Below are 19,504 nucleotides of genomic sequence, written 5' to 3' on the forward strand. Positions count from 1 at the left end.
ACTATGCATTTAGATTCTAAGAGACTTCTGGATTTGCACCTTTGATAATGATGATAGTTCACAAGCAAAGAGAACTTTTGAGATGGCAGTCACTTCATCCTTTTGATAGTCACAACATTTTGTTGTTTGAGAATTTATTGACTTCTCTTTTTTTCTCTTTTTCTTTTGATATCCCTAACTTTTGCCTGAACTGTTTATTTTTGTACTTACAGTCAGCGGGATGCCTTAATTTTGCCTAAGTCATTTTTGGTCTTGACTTAGCAGGCTTTTCTTTGATTCTATTTTTTTTTTTTTTTTTTTTGAAAGATAGTGACTGCCTTGCTTATTGATTGATGAACCATCATTGGCTTTTGATTGACATATCCAACACTTCTTTGATGTGTGCAGAGGAAAGCTTGTGATTGAAACCTTTGTTGAAAGGTGTACTGAATGATTCTCTTAAAATAGAATGCACAACCAAATTAACTGAGAACTACCCTGCCCCAGGTTAAAAATGCGGGTTTTTTGTACAAAAAGAAACTCCTACTTCGAAGGCTCAAAGGGGTTGACAAGGGATTAACTTCCTTATTTCTCCAGTGTTTGGGAATTGAAGCAATGCCTGTATATCATCAGCAAAGTTTTATTTGAAAGCATACAAGTCAACAACTTGGGTATTTCGTTGTCATCATCCTCCCTCCAATCTTTGCATAAAACACAAGTTTGATAGAGAAAGCAAATGGAAGAAAATTTTGCAAAAGAAGGCATAAACATAGTAGTAGATGTGAATGAATTCAAAATATGCAATGCTCATTTCATTAAAGTTAACATTCAGGAACAAACAAAGATTGAAAGCAAAATATACAATGAAGGAAATGCAAACAGTAAAGAAACAAAGGCCTAGTGATTAATCAGCAACAAGGATGAGCTATCCTGTCTGAAACACTTGGCTTTAGGAGACCATCTGGCTTTGACTTGTCTTCAGCCACTTTGATCTGGCAAAGGATTAGTGACAACGTTAGGACCCATATCCCTGAAAGATAGTATCTTTGATCTAACCAACTCTTGTACTAAGGTCTTCAAAGCATAACAATGTTCTAAATCATGGCCAGCACCACCCTGATGAAACTCACAATGAAGATCAGGCCGAAATCTTATTGAGGGAGGGTTTCGAGGAGGAGGCATGGCTCTTGTTGTAATTAACCCTTTCTGGACCAAAGTAGGATACAGTTCAGTGTATGACATAGGAATAGGATCAAAGTGAGTTCTATCACGATTCCGATCTTGTTTCTGCTTTTTGTTACCTTGAGAAGGAACAGACAATGGACGTTGATGCAGAGTCCTACGAAGCACTGATTGAGGAAAGCAAACAGGTGTTTCCTTCTCTACTCCAAAATGTGAATCACATGACATAACAGATGGTTGCCCTTGATTTGAAGTAGCAACGGAAAAGGCTAAATGAGTATCCACTTGCTTTGTAATAATCGGAGGAAAGTTGCATTCTCTCTTCAACAAGACTTGCAGGGTTTCCATAATCTGATCCATCTGTATTTTCAACTGGCTAACCTCTGCTCTTAGCAACTCTTGGTCTTGTTGAAGTTCTTCCATACTCTTCAGATACATGTTTCTAGTTCAATGTGTCGAGGAATCAGTTTGACGGTAGACAGACAACACTGAAGATGGAGACAGACAAGGATAAGTTTTCTGGACAACCTGGATAAATGCATGAAGTATGCAAATGATGCAATGCAAATGCAATGTTGTTTGATTTTCAAAGAATTCAAGTTATTAATTTGTAAACATCAAAGCATGAAGGAAATAAATCCTAAATTGGATCAAAGCATTGATCAAGTTATCATCAAGATCAATCATCCATTTTGGTGGATTAAAGTTTTCACCCTATCAACACCCAAGATCCATTGAGTTTGATGAAACTTATGATGTTTACAAAGAAAGACCTATGAGTTCCTTAGAAATCAAACGAATGCATGGTTTATGTATCCATCATAATCAAGGTCTCACAGGGTCACACAAACAAGGTTCAAAGTCACGAGCATGGAGTCAAGATTAAGAACAACCCACAAAGGTATGTACTAGGGAATTTTGTACCTGCCAAACGGGTTCTACAAAGGTTCCCAGAGTTTTCAATCTTCTATCGGATACTACCAGCACACACAATTGCTCATGGGCACCAATAATATTCCTAAAAAGACCTCGTCTGAGCGTAGCATCGCATGACAACAAGAACAAATTGGTACTTGAACTTGTTTCTGCGCTACATCCTAAAAAAGGCTTAGATGGGTTAAAAGGGTTCTAGGTCATTCAGCTTCTACGGACACTCACTATTGAAAATAATAGCGTTCTTACGATAGCTCGTAACAACATCTACTACCTTCCATGAGGCCTCCACTGATTGGGGTTCCACCATATGATGCTCATGTTAAGGATCGCTCCTGACATGCAACTATTGGTCTTACCACCTCCTATCTCAAGTTACTCACAAAAGTCCGGGTTAGAACTTTATCTCATATCACAAGGTATCACCCAAGTAACCACATAAACAGATAAGAGTATATACAAAATAAGATATATACAAAAAGAAAAAGCAAACAATAAGCAATAACATAAACACACAGATAAACAAAATAGGCTAAACCCACTTAAGAAAGTCCCCAGCAGAGTCGCCACTTTTCTGTAGCGGCAAAAATTTGAGTTTAAGTCATTTGGTTAACTTAAATCGTTAAAAAGCAAGAGTCGCCACCGAACTTTTTTAATTCCAAAAGAGGAAAGGGGAAAAACTCGAAAAAAACCACAAAAAAGAGATCTGGATACGGGGGTTGGTTATGTAAGGGGAAGGTGTTAGCACCCCTCACATCTGTGGTACTCCACAGGAACCTTTTGAAAATCTGTGTTTATGTTAAAACCATTTTGTTTGCTAAAAGGAATGAGAAAATAAATATATACAAAAGAAAAAGGTTATTTACAAAAGTTTGCTCGGCAAGACGTTGTGTCTTGTGCCTACATACCTCCTCAGTGCAATGGAGAAGTCAGAGCATTTGTAGTTCTGCTCAAAGGTTTTGAAAAAGAGTTTTATTGAAAACAAGTTTTTAAAAGAAAAAGAGTGCAAGAGCACAAAACAGTTTAAAGAAGATCACATGACAAAAGTCAAGGTTTTTATGAAAAGAGTTTTGAAAACAGGTCGATGGCGGTGCGCAAGGCACTCGACTTACAAAGAGTTGGTTGGGAGCTTGGTATATGGACCAAGTAATGCGGGGGTGAACATTTTATTTAAAAAAAAAAGATGGAAGAAGTAAATAAAAACATACAAGCTCATACGGGTAAAATCCATACAAACAAGCATACAAGTTCAAGCATAAAGGGATGAACATGAAAGAGGTAAAATAAGAGTGTACGTGCAAGTGTGCATGTGTAAGTACGGTTGATGGCGATGCGTGAAGTGCGATCGACTTATGGTAGAAAACGGCTAAGGTCCTAATAATCTTTTATTTTGAAAAACGGTTAAAAGCATGCAAGCAATAATAAAATAAAGCAGTGAAGAAAAGCGGTAAAATTATTACAAGGCCTCGGGATGGGGATTACACACTTAAACGAATGGGGATGAAAATTAACTACTAATTATTACAACCCAATCGAAATATTAAAGCGGAAAATAAAAGGATAATATATACAAAAATTAAAATGAATTATAAATGTCCACAATAAAGGTCTAAGAGTCTCAAGTGTAGTAGTACCTCACAAAAATCAAGCAAATGTTAGCAACGGGTATATATATAGTGATGCATGAATAAATGACAAAAATATACTAACAAACATTAATCAAAATTAACTAAAGAAAAACATAGAAATAAGCATATTAAAAGGAATTTAAAATAAACAACATATTTTTGTGTTTTTAATATGAGAAATTAAACTAACATATTTTTGGTATTTTTATGAAAATGCAATCTAGTATTCTAATGCTTTTATATTTTATCAAAAAAAACAGAAACAAACGAGCAATTGCACTAAAATTAAAAAAACAGACAGTAAAAAGGGGGTGCCTTGGAGAAATGGGCGCTGGGCTTTAGAGATTTAAACAGTAGGCCCAAAGTCACAAGGATAGTGAAGATCACAATAGGGTGCAGCATGAAATGGGTGATGTGAAGAGCAAACCGAGTTGGGTTTTCTAACATTAAGCCCAAAATCAAATTAACACACACAAAGAAACCCTAAGGATTAAAACTATCGGCCTCCCTCTTTCTTTCCCAGCCTCACGTCTCTCACTCTGTTTCTAATTCTCTCTCAAAAAATCTCACAACAATAGCATAGCAACAACAAATAACCTCTCATCTCTCTCATCTCTCCCAAAACACTCAGATCGATTCAAGTTAAACAGCAACAACAAAGTCCAGCTCTCAAATCAGTGAAACAGTTTTAACACAATATACACAAAGTTTAAGCCAAGTACCGACATACGAAATCACACATTTAGAATAGTGACAAACAACAACATATCAGCTTTGGCGGAATCAGAAGTGAGAAAAGCGAGTTACCTACTGAAACCGACGTGTCTCGATGCTTCTTTCTTCTAAAATCCACGAGTTCCTTGTTGTTGTAGCTGTTACGTCGCCGCGATGTTGATGCTGTGGTTGTGCGACGTTGTTGTTGTTGCAAGCTCCGATGTTGCTCCGATGATGAACTCCTTCGGATCTGAAGCGGATATTGTGATTCGGAATTTTTGCTGCGTTTGTGGATGGCGGTTCAGTACTGAAGCGTTCGTGTTGTTTGTTGCTGCTGAGTTGATTCAGATGGGTTGTGCTCTATTGATGAACACAGTGATGAATGTGATGAAGAGTTTAATGGTTGAGTTGAGCAGATCTGTGGAAGGGATTAAGGCTGAGTTATAGCGAGTTATGGTGATGGTAAAGGTTCTGCATATCAGTTTTGTTGGAGATTTATGGTGAATTGGTTCTGATATTGCAGGTGGATGCGTAATGGTTTGGTGATAGTATGAAATGCTTGTATGAAGAAGGTTTTTGACGAATTTTGGAGGAAGTTCTCGTGTGATTTCAGCAGAGTAACAATATATTTTCTTCCCCCCTTCTAATGATCTGAAGCAGTGTTTATATAGGAAGTGAGAGGTGAGGGTAGGATAGGAAATTGAGGGGAATTGAAGGAATCAAATTTGTTAGAGGAGCTGATTTCGTGGGATTGTTTGAGAGTGGAGAGGAAAACGTGAGCTTGTGGTGCAAACGCGTGAAGAAAATTTGGAGAAAGTTGGCTGAAAACTTGTTTCATTTTTGTCTTATCTGAGCTTCTAGATGGGTGATGTCATCAATTTGAAATTGTGAAGGAAAACTTTGAAGGTTCACAAAACGTGAAATGCCCATTTGAGGTGGTCTCACTACTTGGCTTGAATCTTTGCAATAAATCTTGGACCAAATAAGTGACAATGGGCCTTGTAGTTTTGCAATCAAATGGACCCAATAAACTCTTTTATTTGCACCTATTAAAAGTCATAATAGAACAAACTACAAGGAATAATAATAATAAAAAAATTTGATAAAATGATTTACTAATCTTAATTAAAAACTCAACTTATATCTAAATTGAATTTAAAATTAAAATTATAAATCCCCAAAATATTAATAAGAATAGACAAAAATACCATTAATTCTAAAATGATGTTATGAAATGAATGTATATATTTTTTTTTGAATTTTTTTGAATGCATATGAGCTATATATAATTTTTTTGATTTTTTTAGATAAAATAAGAATACTAAATGTAGATGATGCAGATAAAATGTCGGGGCAAAATTTAGGGTACAACAGGCAGGAATACATCCCAACCCCCTCAGAATCTCCCTCATTCATTCTGCTGTCTCCTACTGAAACATCAACTCCCATCACACCCCCACAAATTAACCTGCAATCACCATCACCCCCTATAATTCTGAACCCTACTCCCTCAACTACTATACTTCCCACAAATATTCCATCCTCATCACACCAAACTATAGATATTCCATCCTCATCTTCTAACCCTCTTCCTTCTGACCCTTGTCTCTCATATCCCATACCTACCAGGACCCCCAATCCATACTCCTGTCTTTACCCTGATTACAGCTTCACCTTTCGCCCTCCTGCACCTGCTACTCCTGTCTTTCTTGAGCTCTTACACTATCGTGTGAACCGTTGGTTAGAGCTTTTGGAAACTGCCTACCGCCATAATCTGGATGAGCGTTCTCTTCGCAACCTTTGGAGAGCTCTTAGACAGAGTTTCCAAGTTGAAGCTATGAATGTGCAGAGAAGATTCACTGCTGAAGCACGTGGTGCTCCTGGACTCCTGTTAGAATTTGATGATGGTAGATATCGTCATGTCATCAGAAACAGAAGAATTCTTGAGGAAAGGATTCCTGAAGATGAGTTAACTGGGAATCCCTGCAGAACTCTTGTGGTCTGGCGACCAAAGTTCATGGTTCTGACTGGTGACTTTCAGGGGCTGTTCAATTGGTTCAGAATGAACCCTTCTGAAAGTGCTCCTGATATGGACTTTCTAGAAGTGGTCTATCCTGCAGCTGCAGCTGGTCCTCCTTCTCCAACAAATCTTGCAACCATTCATCAAGCCCTGGAAGATGGAAATTCTGAGTTCCCAGAACCAGAATATGTTGAAGCTATTTCTGAGTCTGACTCAGATGTAGAGATGGAAGATGCTGAAGAGATTGACTGTTCTCATTCAGAAGATCATCCTGCTGAGAATGTGGTGGTACATTCTGATGATCTCCCTGAAGAAACTACCATGGAAGCAGCAGTGGAGAATGCTATACCAGTCAATAGAAGTCTGGAAGTTTCTTCTTCTGGTGAACCCTCCTATCTGGTGCGAACTTTGGAGGCCATGCAGTAGAATCAAAATGACCTGGCTTCTCGTCTGGATAGGCAAGATGAGACCAATGCAGAGTTCAGAGCCTTCATGACAAGGCAGGCTGAGAGCAACAATGGAATTCATGAGACCCTAGCCAAGATTTTGTCAATGCTAGGGTCTTAGTCTTTGTGTCTTAGTTGTTTTCTGCTTGTTTGTTGCATCTGTTTTTTTTCTGCATAACTCTTGTACTTATGCTTATTTTATTAATGACTATTTGTTTCTCTTTCCATTTGTCCTGTGCTTACATCTGAATCTTTTACATTCTTTTTGATGTTATGACAAAAAGGGGGAGAAATAGTGATAAATGATTTGATTTATATTAGCAGTTGTCGGGAAGAAAGCCCCCAGATTACTAACAGAAGCTGCAAGCTTCATATGTTTCTAAGTTGTGTTGTTGCAGGAATTGAAGATTCAAGATCAATAAGCAACAAGATGAATCAAGTTCTTGGATTCTTGAAGCAAGCTGAGTGCTATGAAGCTTCAGAATCAGAAGCAAGAAGGAAGAATGTTCAGATATTCTGATGATAGAATATGATCTGAAACATTATGTCTATTTGTTCTGATACATTTTATATGGCTTATATGGCTCTGATACATATTATATGTTCTGAAACATATTTTATGTTCTGATTCATTCATGCTGACTTTTGTCGTTTAGTTTTGTTCTGTAACATTTCAGGATGTAGAGATGCTCTGATGATGCTCTGGTACATTCAACAATGTTCTGATACAATCTAGCATGAAGTGATGTAAGAAGAAATTCAAGTTCTGAAGCTGTCCTATGGAAGCAGAAATCAGAAGCAGTGAATGTTCTGAAGTTCAAGCATATGTGAACGTCTCTACTAAAATACTCAGGGAAGTCTTTTATTTATAAAATTCTTCTAGTATTAATTTCAGGGGGAGATTATTCATCTCAGGGGGAGATTGTTAATCTCAGGGGGAGACACATTCACATTATGTTTATATGCTTATGTTATAACTGTGTAATTGTCTTTTGCCGTCTGTTATTCTGATTGCAAATTCATATCATTTATATATGTTTTTGTCATCATCAAAAAAGGGGAGATTGTTAGAACAAGAATTGTTCTGATCAATAATCTTAGTTTTGATGATAACAATGTATATGAATTTTGCTCAAGATAATGTGGTACTCTAATCCTATGCAATTTCCCTTTCAGAAAATATATAAAGAGTATGCACAAATCAGCGCTAAGAAGCTTTGACTCAGAAGGTTCAGTATGCAACTTCAGCACATGGTCTGGCAAGATATCAGAAGATGGTCAAGCAGAATCAGAACATGGTCTATTAGAAGCATCAGAAGAACTTGAGTTCAGAAGCAAAAGCACTGAAGTCATGGAATCACGCTCAGAAGCATATCAAGATCAGAAGATCAGAAGATGCTCTGCACCAAGCTATTTGTACTCTGATGATTTTCAACGTAGTATTTACAAAGAACAAATCAGAATCAAGTACTAGATGGCAGGCTACGCTGACTGACAAAAGGAACGTTAAAAGCTATTAAAGGAAATGTCAGTAGTCATAGCAAAAGCAAGGCTCGAGGTAGTTGACAAAACAGTGAAACATTAAATGCAATGTTGTACGGAATACGCAAAGCATTAAATGCTCCCAACGTTCATCTTCTCAAACGCCTATATATATGAAGTTCTGATGAGAAGCAAGGTTACGAATCTTGAACGAACTTATTCTGAAAAACTTGCTGAAACGCTGTTCAACTCAAAGCTCAAAAACTTCATCTTCATCAAAGCTCACTACATTGCTGTTGTAATATATTAGTGAGATTAAGCTTAAACGTTAAGAGAAATATCACAGTTTGTGATTATAGCTTTTCAGAAGCAATTGTAATACTCTTAGAATTGATTACATTAATTTGTAAGTAACTAGAGTGATCAAGTGTTGATCAGGATACTCTAGGAAGTCTTAGCTTGTGTCTAAGCAGTTGTAATTAGAGTGATCACGTGGTGGTCAGGATACTCTAAGAAAGTCTTAGCTTGTGTCTAAGCATTTGTTCCTAGAGTGATCAGGTTGTAATCAGAAGACTCTAGAAGACTTAGAAGTTGTCTAAGTGGAAAACCATTGTAATCTCGTGTGATTAGTGGATTAAATCCTCAGTTGAGGTAAATCACCTTGTATAGGGTGGACTGGAGTAGTTTAGTTAACAACGAACCAGGATAAAAATACTTGTGCAAATTATTTTTATCTTACGAGTTTTGAAACTACACTTATTCAAACCCCCCCTTTCTAAGTGTTTTTCTATCCTTCAGTTCTTACAACTTAATGTAAACAAATTCTAAGAGTTACAATGCTTCTTATAAAGCTATTATCACAACTGTGATTTTCTCTTAAGTTTAAGCTTAATCTCACTAAGATATTACAACAGCAATGTAGTGAGGTTGAAGAGGAAGTTTGAGAGCTTTTTGAATTTGACAGCATATCTGTATATTTTGCGCAAGTGTTGTATTCAGAATTCGTAACATAGCTTCTCATCAGAACTTCAATATATAGGCGTTTGAGAAGATGACCGTTGGGAGCATTTAATGCTTTGCGTATTCCGTACAGCATTGCATTTAATGTTTCACTCTTTTGTCAACTACCTCGAGCCTTGCTTTCGCTGTGTCTACTGACATTGCCTTTAATAGCTTTCAACATTCCTTTTGTCAGTCAGCGTAGCCTGCCAGCTAGTACTTGCTTCTGATCTGATGTTTGTGTAAACAACGTTTGAATATCATCAGAGTACAAACAGCTTGGTGCAGAGCATCTTCTTGTCTTCTGACCTTGAAGTGCTTCTGAGCGTGATACCATGAGAACTTCAGTGCTTCTGCTTCTGATCTCAAGTTCTTCTGATGCTTCCATAGACCATGTTCTGATTCTGCTTGACCATCTTCTGATGTCTTGCCAGACCATGTTCTGATGTTGCATGCTGAACCTTCTGAGTCAGTGCTTCTTGCGCTGATTTTGTGCATACTCTTTATATAATTTCTGAAATGGAAATTGCATAGTATTAGAGTACCACATTATCTCATACAAAATTCATTTACATTGTTATCATCAAAACTAAGAATATTGATCAGAACAAATCTTGTTCTAACAATTCTCATGATAGATGCTTCTGTTGGAAATGCTATCCCTCTGAACGTTAGCTGTGAAGCTTCTTCTGCTGAACCCTCTGGTCTGGTGAATGCTATCAAGGCTCTTCAACAGAACCAAGATGCTCTAGCTTCTCGGTTGGATAAGCATGAGGAAACGCATGAGGATTTCAGAACCTTCATGAAGAAGCAGACTGAAAGCACCTATGAGATTCAAGACCTTCTGGCCAAGATAGTTTCTAAACTAGGCTAGTCATAGTCCTTTGGTCTTAGTTGTCTCTTTGTTTCTTGCATCTGTTTCCTGCATCTGTTTTGTATCTTCTGATATTTTGTTGAATCAATGAAATATTATCTTCTTCTCTCATATTGTTTGTTTTTCTGAATCTTTTATGCTTTTTGATGTTATGACAAAAAAGGGGGAGAAAACGTGATAATTGATTTGATTTATTATATCAGTTGCTGGGAGTAAGTCTCAACATTTCTAACATTATTTGCAAGTTCTATGTCTTTGAGATTTTTGCAGGATTGAAGTCATTCTGGAAAAAGCTCAACATGAGAAGCAAAGACATGGGGAAAAGCAATTCTATAAAAAATATGCTCATGGAAATTGAAGCAAGCTTAGTGCTGTGAAGCTTCAAGATCAGAAGCAAGAAGGAAGAATGTTCTGATATTCTCGTGGCAGAATATGATCTAACACATTCTTATCCCTTATATTTTCTGATATATATTTCTTTTAAGAACTTACCAGAGTTGTTGCTCTGATACATGTTCCTTCTTAAAAGAATGATTCTGACTCATTCTTGCTCTGACTTTTGTTGTCTAGTTTGTTCTGAAACATTTCAGGATGTAAAGATGCTCTGATGATGCTCTGGTACATTCAAGAATGTTCTGATACAATCAAAGCATGCAATGATTCAAGAAGAAATTCAAAGCTCTGAAGCTGTCCTATGGAAGCAAGAAGCATAAGCTCTGAATGTTCTGAAGTTTAAGCAAATGTGAACGTCTCAACTGAAATGGAAAATACTCAGGGAAGTCTTTTATTTTTAAATTCTTCCAGTATTTATTTCAGGGGGAGATTGTTAATCTCAGGGGGAGATTGTTGATCTCAGGGGGAGACATATTCACACACTATGTTTATATGCTTATGCTATAACTGTGTAATTGTCTTTAGTTATCTGTGATTCTGATTGCAAATTTATATCAATTATATATGTTTTTGTCATCATCAAAAAGGGGGAGATTGTTAGAACAAGAATTGTTCTGATCAATATTCTTAGTTTTGATGATAACAATGTATATGAATTTTGCTTAAGACAATGTGGTACTCTAATCCTATGCAATTTCCATTTCAGGAAATATATAAAGAGTATGCACAAAATCAGCGCAAGAAGCACTGACTCAGAAGGTTCAACATGCAACATCAGAACATGCTCTCGATAGTCATCAGAAGATGGTCAAGCAGAATCAGAACATGGTCTTTTGAAGCATCAGAAGAACTTGAGATCAGAAGCAGAAGCACTGAAGTTCTCATGGTATCACGCTTGAAGCACTTCAAAGTCAGAAGACAAGAAGATGTTCTGCACCAAGCTATTTTGACTCTGATATATTCAAACGTTGTATCTACAAAGATCAGATCAGAAGTAAGTGCAAGATGGCAGGCTACGCTGACTGACAAAAGGAAAGTTAGAAGCTGTTAAAGCCAAAGTCAGTTAAAACAGGAAAAGCAAGGCTCGAGGTAGTTTACAAAAGAGTGAAACATTAAATGCAATGCTGTACGCATCACGCAACGCATTAAATGCTCCCAACGGTCATCTTCTCAAAACGCTTATAAATAGAAGTTCTGATGAGAAGCTGAAAACAACACTCTACGCAAACATACAGAAACGCTGTCAAAGTGAAAAGCTCTCAAAACTTCATCTTCAACCTCACTTCATTACTGTTGTAATATCTTAGTGAGATTAAGCTTAAACTTAAGAGAAATATCACAGTTGTGATTATAGCTTTTTAAGAAGCATTGTAATACTCTTGTAAGAATTTTGTTTACATTCATTTGTAAAGACTAGAGGAGATCAAGTTGTGATCGGATTCTCTAGAAGTCTTAGAGGGTATCTAAGCATTGTGTTCCTAGAGTGATCAAGGTGTGATCAGAATACTCTAGAAGAATTAGAAGGTGTCTAAGTAGAAAACCATTGTAATCAAGATTGATTAGTGGATTAAATCCTCAGGTGAGGTAAATCACTCTAAGGGGGTGGACTGGAGTAGTTTCGTTAACAACGAACCAGGATAAAAATCATTGTGCAATTGTTTTTATCTTAAGAGTTTTTAAAGTCACACTTATTCAAACCCCCCCTTTCTAAGTGTTTTTCTATCCTTCACAAACTGTCTTCTTGAGGGAGACTGCCATTTGTTGACCCTGCCGGGGAGTTGATAAACTGTTTTTCAGGAGGAAAACCGCCATTTGTCAACTTTACTGAGGAATCCTTAAGCGAGATGAACTGTCTTCTTGAAGAAGACTGCCATTCGTTATCTTTTGCTTGGAGAAAAAGTGAACAAACTGTCTTCCTTGAAAGAGACTGCCATTTGCCAACTTTACTGAGGAATCCTTAAGCGGAACAAACTGTCTTCTTGAAGAAGGCTGCCATTCGTTATCTTCGCTTGGAGAAAAAGTGAACAAACTGTCTTCCTTGAAAGAGACTGCCATTTGTCAACTTTACTGAGGAATCCTTAAGCGAGACGAACTGTCTTCTTGAAGAAGGATGCCATTCGTTATCTTCGATTGGAGAAAAAGTGTACAAACTGTCTTCCTTTAAAGAGACTGCCATTTGTCAACTTTACTGAGGAATCCTTAAGCGAGACGAACTATCTTCTTGAAGAAGACTGGCTTTCGTTATCTTCGCTTGGAGAAAAAGTGAACAAACTGTCTTCCTTGAAAGAGACTGCCATTTGTCAATTTTACTGAGGAATCCTTAAGCGGAACGAACTGTCTTCTTGAAGAAGGCTGCCATTCGTTATCTTCACTTGGGGAAAAAGTGAACAAACTGTCTTCCTTGAAAAAGACTGCCATTTGTCAACTTTACTGAGGAATCCTTAAGCGAGACGAATTGTCTTCTTGAAGAAGGCTGCCATTCGTTATCTTTGCTCGGAGAAAAAGTGAACAAACTGTCTTCCTTGAAAGAGACTGCCATTTGTCAACTTTACTGAGGAATCCTTAAGCGGAACGAACTGTCTTCTTGAAGAAAACTGCCATTCGTTAACTTTGCTTGGGAGTTGATAAACTGTTTTCCTGGAGGAAAAACTGCCATTTGTCAACTCTTTGGGGATTAAACAACAGACAACCTGTCTTCCTGAGGAAAACTGCCATCTATTGACTCTAGCTGAGGAATTCTGAGAGGTGAACAAACTATTTTTTGGAGGAAGATTGCCATTTGCCGACTCCGTATGGAAATCCGAAAATGGATAAACGGTATCCTTGTAGAAGATTGCCGAGTGTCGATTTGGTGGAGAATCATAGTCGGAAAATCCCAAAAGTGAACAAACTATCTTCTGGAGGAAGATTTCCATTTGTCGGCTTGCTGGGGATTGCCAAAAGTAAACAAACTATCTTCCTAAGGAAAACTGTTATTTGTTAACCTGTTTGGGGAAATCCTGGCGTATGAATTGTCTTTAGGGAAAAGACCGCCCTTCCATGACTCGCTGGGGAAACTCGAGTTGAGGTCCACGTGACTTGGGCAATAGCATGATCAAAGTCTAACTAGACAATATTGACTATGCAGATATATGATATGATGCGTGAAGCATGCATGAGTATTATAATAGCTATAAAATGTGAAACGAATGTGAAATAGATTTGTCGCGAATGTGAAATCCTGTGGTACGACTTGAATTTTGTTGATCAGAAGGTGTCTTCTTCTTGAAATATGTAGTTTGCACTTCGTTGGGGGTACCTGGTTACCGGTGGTCCGCTGTTTGAAGTGAATGAAATGATTTGAAGTGAATATCCATCGTCGGGAGATGTTCGCAAAGCGACCTCATGGGGAAATTTGTTCCCGGAGTCTCAACCGTTCTTGGAGAAACTGTTTGCGTTCTTCCTATTGTTCGTAAACCTTAGAAAGAAATTTCACCTTTTTTTTGCAAGTAAATTCATTTTATTTTAGAAAACGTTTGTTTCAAGAAAAATGACTGTCAGACTTAAAAAATGTAATTTTAAGAAACTGAATAAGACTCGATTGCAAAGAAAAGGCACAAGGCTCAAATTGTTATTTATGGAATGGTAATCAGCCAAAGGCTTGATTCCATGGAGTATTTACAAAGTTGGAAATTGGTAATTTTTGGGAAAAGGACTACGTTGAAACGTGACGACCGTTATCTTTCCCTTCCACCCTGAATCGCGCTGTATTCGTGCTTTGTAGATGATGACCTACTGATGATGAATACTCCACTATGGATTTTCTAAATGATCAAGTTCATCCTGAACACAGTTACTTGCCATATATCCCTAACTTTTGTGTAAACTACCCCTTTCGGGTTTTAAGTCTACCGGGATTGATTATATATTTTTTATGTCTCTAACTTTTGCCTGAATCTCCCTTTCGGGTTTTCGATTCACCGAGATGCTCTTTTTTTCCTTAGTTGCGCTTTGTGAGTTTTCAACTTAGCGAGCTGTTCTTTTCATTATTTAGGTGAAGTATTTCTTGACTGCGTCGACGTTCACAGAATAGGTGAATTCTTCTCCATCCATAGTCATGAGTATTATGGCTCCTCCTGAGAAAGCTCTCTTGACCATGTATGGGCCGTCATAATTGGGAGTCCACTTGCCCCTAGAATTTGTGAGAAAAGATTGAATCTTTTTGAGTACAAGGTCGCCTTCTTTGATTGTGCAAGGTCGAACCTTTTTGTCGAAAGCTTTCTTCATTCTTTGTTGATATAACTGCCCGTGGCATAAATCTGTCATGCTTTGACACCACCCGGCTTCTGTTAATTTTGCCTCCATCAAGACTCTCATTGATGGGATCTCACCCTCTATGGGTAGGACTTCCTCCATACCATATACAAGGGAGAAAGGAGTTTCTCCAGTCGAAGTACGTACAGATGTACGGTAACCATGAAGAGCAAACGGGAGCATTTCATGCCAATCTTTGTAAGTGATGACCATTTTCTGAATGATTTTCTTGATGTTTTTGTTAGCTGCTTCTACAGCTTCATTCATCTTTGGTCTGTAAGGAGACGAGTTGTGATGTTCAATCTTGAATTCTTCACAAAGTTCCTTCATCATTTTGTTTTTCAAATTTGACCCATTGTCAGTGATTATCTTGCTAGGAATGCCGTAGCGACAAATGATGTGATTCTTGATAAACTTGACGACAACTTGTCTTGTGACGTTTGCATACGAAGCTGCTTCGACCCAATTGGTGAAATAGTCTATGGCTACCAAGATGAAGCGATGTCCGTTGGACGCTTTTGGCTCAATCATTCCAATCATGTCGATTCCCCACATGGAGAAAGGCTAATGGGAAGAGAGTATGTTGAGAAGAGATGGTGGCACATGAATTCTATCGGTGTAGATCCGGCATTTGTGACACCTATTTGCATACTGGTAGCAATCTGACTCCATCGTCAGCCAATAATATCCTGCTCTCAGTATTTTCCTTGTCATGGTGTGTCCATTGGTGTGAGTACCAAAGGAACCTTTATGTATTTCTCTCATGAGTGTTTCTGCTTCGTTTCTATCAACGCATCTGAGCAGAACCATGTTGAAATTTCTCTTGTACATAACATCTTCATTCAGGAAGAATCTGCCAGCTAACTTTCTCAAAGTCTTTCTATCTTTCTTTGATGCCCCTAAAGGGTACTCTTGCCTTTGAAGAAAGTTTTTAATGTCGTGATACCACGGTTTGTCGTCAATGATTGCTTCTGCTGTGAAGACATGAGCGGGCCTATCCAGGCGCATAACATCGATTCGAGGAATGTCATTCCAATGATTTATCCTAATCATGGAAGAGAGTGTGGCTAATGCATCAGCCAAGTTATTTTCTTCACGAGGAATGTGATGAAAATCTACCCTGTCGAAGAATGGTAACAATCTTCTCGCGTAGTCTTTGTAAGGGATTAGCCCAGGCTGGCGTGTTTCCCATTCTCCTTTGATTTGATTGATGACCAAAGCAGAATCTCCGTATACATCCAAGTGTTTGATTCTTAGATCCTCGGCTTCTTCGAGACCCATGATGCAAGCTTCATATTCGGCCTCATTGTTTGTGCATTTGAAAGTTAATCTGGCAGTAAATGGAATATGGGTACCTCGAGGGGTAACAATGATTGCCCCAATTACTCGTCCATAAGCATTGACAGCTCCATCAAAGATTAAGCCCCACTGGGATCCTATCTCAGGTCCTTTGTCTGGTAGCGGCTCGTCGTAATCTTTCATCTTGAGGTACATGACGTCCTCGTCTGGAAAGTCAAATCTGATTGATTCATGATCATTGAGTGGGTGGTGAGCCAGGTGCTCAGCTAGGATGCTTCCTTTCACAGCTTTCTGTGTGTGATACTTAATGTCGTATTCTGATAACAGCATCTCCCAACGGGTAATTCTCCCAGTTAAGTGTTATGAGTGAATTAGTAGTGTTTTCATGTGTTAAATTAACTACCTTTTGAGCTAAAATTGAGTATATCTTAGGAGTTTTGAGGATTTTACGGTTAGAATTGAACTCTAAAGGTTCGACACTAATTGTAGAACAACTTGCGTCACTTTGGGTGTTATTTGTGCAGATATTGAAGTTGAGAAGTAAAGACGAAGAAACACGCAGGCGTAGAGCTTCTAGAGAGGAGGAATCACAAAGACGGAAGGTGAAACAAAGGCCGATCCGCGCCAATAAGGGGCGAGACGCGCCTTAACCCTCTGACTTGGGTTCGCGCCGCGCCAATACATGCCGAGTGTCATACCCTAATTTTGACCCCCCCTGAGATGTCACACCTTTAGGCATTTTATCAAACTCAAGACAAGTACTCAGAACAGTCACTCTTTCATCTGGTACCTAATCAAGGATGCTAAAGGACAAAGGAGTTCAGGCAAAGGATCAATCAATATGAGAAGGACTTCTAATACAATCATGGGACTCAGATGATTCATTTACCCACCTATGTTGATTAGACATTAGTCATCATGGCTCAGGTTTGTTCAGATCACCAGGCTAGGGTTTTGGGCCCATCAAGGAATAAGATCAGGGACCACATTTGGGAAACCCTAAAAAGCCCCAGGGCATCACTCAAAGGATTTAATCATCTTCAAATGATGCATATGACAATGTCCATTAGGCATTGAACTTCAATTCAAGATCTACAGTCATCAATTTCATCTGGTCGACAATTAGGGTTTTTGACCTAATTTACCTGGACAGTTGACTTCTAATCAGGACATGGGTCTACAACTGAAAACATAACTCAAGAGATTCTAGTACCTCAATATAATCCATTCATATCACCCATTTGAGGAGGAGGACTTGATTCATTACCAAAGTCCAAGATTTCACTTCATTTGGAAAAAGTCAACTATATAAGATCACCTTTGACTTTTAGGGTTTTGGATCAAAACATGATTTTTAAGGATCAATATCATCAACACATGATTATTGAAGTCATTTGACCAAAGAAAATCAAAAAAATTCATCAAGAATCAAAAACTCAACAAAAAGTCAAACTAGTACATTTTGACATAGTTCATGGATCTCAAAATTTCACCTACACAACTCAAAAAACTTTCAACATGAAAGTTGTAGATCTCATCAAATAAAACAACTTCTCACAAGGGAACTTTTTTCAAGAGATCAATCATTTAAGAGATATGAGCTTTGGAAGTCATAGGTTATAAAAACTTAGAAAAAATTCTAAGTGTTTTTAACCTAGTTTTCCTCAAACGTTGGGCCTGTTTTTCACAAACTTCCCAAATGATTTTGAAGAAACTCCAAACTAATGAATTGAAGTACATGTTAAGGGCTTTCCAAATTGTGCTCAACCTTCTCTAAATTCATTTTGAGCTAGGAGTTATGATGATTCAAAGTTGGGCTCATGAAGAGAAATTATAGGTCATGACCAAATTGGAATTCTTGCAAACTTTGTACCAATGCCTATACCAATTGATTCATCCTCGTCCATGATATATCAGAAGGGATTTAGAGGAATCAAATGCACTATTTCATCATTTTTGGCCAAGTTGCAAGAATTCAATGCCATGTGATTAAGTAATCATTACAAAATTGGAATCTTGATGAATAACCAAAGAATCTTCTCCTAAGCCAGTTAGAGTTCACTTCTGCAACAGAATTGTCCCCTAAGATCACACAAAATCGATGGCTAGGGGATTGATCAAATGGAATCGAAATTGCCATCATTGCATATGTGATATTTTCAAAATTTCTTCATAGCTAAGAAACTAAGTTAACTTCATTAAGCAAGCTTACTATCTCCAATTGCTCTGAGCCTTTTGCCTATAAATACAAGTGCATACTTCAGTATCAAGAGACACCAAAGCAACATAAATCTTGCTTTCTCTCTTCTCTTCTCATACTTAGGTTTTTCAAAGGTTCTTTGGCAAGAAGACTCGGATTCTTCAAACCAAAGCTCTTCCTTTGAAAGTAAGTATTCAAACACATCAAGGGAGGTATTTAGAGGTGATCCAAACATCTGGAACACTTCTGTACGTGGAGAATCATCATCTTCACCTCTCACTTGGAGCTACATCAGTTGGGGTCGAGCAAAAGGTTTTGGGGAGTTTCAACTCAAGCTAAGCATCTCAACACCTTCCTGAGGGATCATTGAAGCTATTTGGATCATTGCAACAACTCTGTAGCACACTTTGATCAGAGCTCAAACTCCATTTTTAAGGTAAGTTTCATGAACTTCAAACTCCATAGTTCACGCATGATAAATTAAAAACGAAGTTACCAGTTGGTTTCTGCACCTATAGAGATCATTAACCCCCAATCAATTGCATCATATCATACATGTACATCATTTCATTTTAAATTCCAGTTTTAGGGTTCTTAGTGTTCATGCTTTCGAATTTTAAGTTACACTTAGAATAAATGAAATTAAAGGATATCATAATGATCCTGGTCCAAAAACAAGCGAAATCCATCTTTACATCTTTGGATTTGGTTGAGAATAGAGGGAGATAGGATTTCCAGAAATTGAAATCGTGAGGTTGAAGATGAAGATGCTTTGCCCGCGTTTTTTTTGAATTTCAGAGGTAAGTTTAAAATATAATCATATGGAAGCGAGTTTTGAACGAATAAATTGTTCAGCTCACTTGGTTACATGCGCCTCTCACTCTCTCTTGCCCAAGGTCTGGGGTTCGAACCCCCCCCCCCTCAGACCTTTTGTTTTGCTTGTTTTATTTTTAGTTCATTTATGCACTTGTTTTCAAATAAAGTAAACTGAGGGTGTTTGTCTAACAAGCTGCGCGCGTGGTCCAGATGGTGAGGGTTTTGGGCAGTAACTTAGAGGGCGTG

The sequence above is a fragment of the Vicia villosa genome, linkage group LG7, assembly GCF_029867415.1.
Source record: "Vicia villosa cultivar HV-30 ecotype Madison, WI linkage group LG7, Vvil1.0, whole genome shotgun sequence".
Lineage (NCBI taxonomy): Eukaryota > Viridiplantae > Streptophyta > Magnoliopsida > Fabales > Fabaceae > Vicia > Vicia villosa.